A 3,026-nucleotide genomic window follows, 5' to 3' on the forward strand; every position below is an offset into this window, starting at 1 on the left:
GCATAGAAATCTCAGGTCTAGAGGACAGACACCACCCCTGCCTCTTACTGGTAATGAAATCCCTCCTTCTGCTTCTCCGAGGGCTCATTTTATACGCAGCAGGATGACACTTCAGGGAATCCTGTTCTTAATCACTCACAGGTGAAACTTAACAGCATCTGCCCTTACTTTCTTACCAGACCCATGCAGCCAACAGTGGTTTGATGGAAGTTAAAGACTGCCTAGAAGAGTCGCATTAAATTGATCCTGCGCTCAGCTCTCACTCAATGAGTCAACAAGCCCACTGCAGCCATCTTGCGGTCCCATGCAACTGGCAGTACGTCCAACATGAGTACGTACTGAAAGATTCAGTGTTACAGTTTCTTCCAACCCTGCCTCTAGGAGGTTCTCAACTTAGAGATCTTGGGTCCAAAACATGTGCTTGTGTATTTATATTGCCTCCTTAGAGGAAAAGGGAAAACTAGCAGTCTATGCTTACTTATGAGATTCAGAATGAACTCATGATCATTCTAAAGCCTCCTCTTCATTTACTAATTAAAAGCAGGATCACTACTCAAACATTTCTGCATGAGACAGGGAGGCTCCAGCTCCTTGCAGGACAACAGCACCTGCAACAACTACAAAATTGGACACATAGACGTGGTTCTGCCTTCCCGTGAGCCTCTCCTAAATAATCATCCCAAAACGATGACAAAGGAGCCCTGATGCCACTGTTAGATAAGTGTTGGGCTGCTAACCACAGGCTGGTGGTTCAAACCCATCAGCTGTTTCTCCAGAGAAAGTTGAGGCTATCTGCCCTTGTAAAGATCTACAACTTTGGAAATTTGATGGCAGCAGGGTTTAATTGTTGATATAGGAGTCCTGATGGCACTGTGGAATAGACATCAGGCTGCCAATTGCAAAGTTGAAATTTAAAGTTATCAGTCACATCAAGTGATAAAGCTGTCTGACCCCCTAAAGCAGCAGTTCTCAACCTGTGGGTCAAAACCCCTTTGGAGCTCGAATGACCCTGTCACAGGGGTCGCCTGGTTCATAACAGTAGAAAATTTATAGTTATGAAGTAGCAATGAAAATAATTTTATGGTTGGGGTCACCACAACATGAGGAACTGTATTAAAGGGCTGTGGCATTAGGAAGAGTAATAGTTTTATAAATCTTACATAAGGTTGCTATGAGTCGAAATTCACTCAATGGCAATGAGTTTGGATTTTAGCTTTTGTGAAGGACTGTCTAATGCTCTGAAGCCCCTGTAGCTTTACTAGCAGAATAACCAAGACTCCTTTACAGAGCACCAGGAGGAAAACCGGACAGAAAGTAAATCAACTTATTTGGGACAAACAACAGCATGATGATGATGATGATATTAAGCTAGTACACATATACTGGATGTAGGAAATGATAAGTAACCAGGAGGCCAGGAAGAAGATAAAAGACATGATTAAGCCTGTGAGGAAATAAAATGAAAAAGAACTTGATATAATAGCTATGTGTCATCTAATGCTCAGCAAACAATCTCTGATTTATGATTTTTCCACATAGGAAGAGTCAGAGATGCTGAAGGCCTGTACCAGCCACTATTTTACTAAGTTAATGCATTAGGTTTCAAGGGCAAGCTTATAGAGGGGTCTCTTGCTGACTTGAGAAGTTGACAACCACCAAGGAGGTCTTAGAGTCTGCACTGAGGAAGGGTAACTATTTCATGCCCGGAAGTTCTGAGTTCTTTCACAACATCAGATAAATACAACACAAAGTATGTTTCAACTGTGAGGAAGAATCCAGCTAGTCCTCAAAGTCACCGTGAAAGTGTTCGTTTGGTGTCCCAATATACCTTTTATGTTACAGTACCATGAGTGAGCAGTGGGCCCTGGCGCAAGTGAGCATGGAGGCATTGGGCCTGGGCATGGCCCCCAGAATTGGTTCTGAGCAGTGTCCAGTTCAGAATACCAAAGGCCACAGGGACAGCAGAGACAGTGCCCTTGGGAGCGAGCTTAGATTAGGCATGTGGGGACTTAAAACAGGATGGAAGCCAATATGAATCACTCGGTTGCTCTCCCCATATCCCAGTCTCATAAACTGCCACCACTTTTTCTTCTCTTATTAAACCAGCTGCTCATTAATAATACTTGTGGGAAATCTAAGTATTTGCCACAAAGAAGGTTGGAGTCTTTTGATCATGTAAATAGTTAATGTGCTCAGCCATCAACTGAAATGTTATTGGTTTGAGTTCACCCAGAGGCCCCTCCTAAGAAAGACCTGCTGATCTACTTGTGTAAATGACAGCCTGATGGAGAATAATTTTACCCTGATACATACGAGGTCCCTATGAGATGCAGTCAACTTTGGGGCAGTTCTTTTATTTATAAGATGAGCACCATTGCTTTCAGCCTGCTAGGCCCTGTATTTATTTATTTATTTTTTTCATTTTAGCATGCTGTCAAAAAACCAGAATTCAGTCTTCCTTGATATTTTTTCTCACTCATAAACAGATCCCTCTCTTCTGCAGAGAAAGCAAAGAATTTTCTTGACCCACTGAATGATAACTCAAGCTAGAAAAAGAGTTTACTGAGGCACACAGAATGAAAGCTTTACCCACAAACATTTTGAGGGGCAGTTTGTGTGAGTCTCCATGTCATTAAAAAATTTGTTTAAGGTAAGATTTATGGTTTAGTTCCAAACCATGATGGCAAGTTGAATAGAACGATCATAAAAGACATATTTCGCATGCTTGCAATAAAGCAGTTATATGCATGTGGAATACCATGAACTGGGAAGAGAACGTAGGCGGCCAGATCCTCCACACTCATGGATGCGGGGTCTGGAAGGCCGACTCTGGTGGAGGAATGCCTTCACATTTGTGAGCTAGAGATAGCTCCCAGGCATGTTCTCCTGACTAAATGTCATCCCCATAATACCGCCCCATCATTGTGCTATTTTAAAGCTGCCTCTTACAAGCACATGGCTGCTCACTATACACCCAGAGGCTATCTATCTGTAAGCATAATCAAGTTCTATTGTCCTTCCTACCC

This window comes from Echinops telfairi, unplaced genomic scaffold (assembly GCF_000313985.2).
Source record: "Echinops telfairi isolate 266 unplaced genomic scaffold, ASM31398v2 ScPeMD7_7424;HRSCAF=8462, whole genome shotgun sequence".
In the NCBI taxonomy this organism is placed as follows: domain Eukaryota; kingdom Metazoa; phylum Chordata; class Mammalia; order Afrosoricida; family Tenrecidae; genus Echinops; species Echinops telfairi.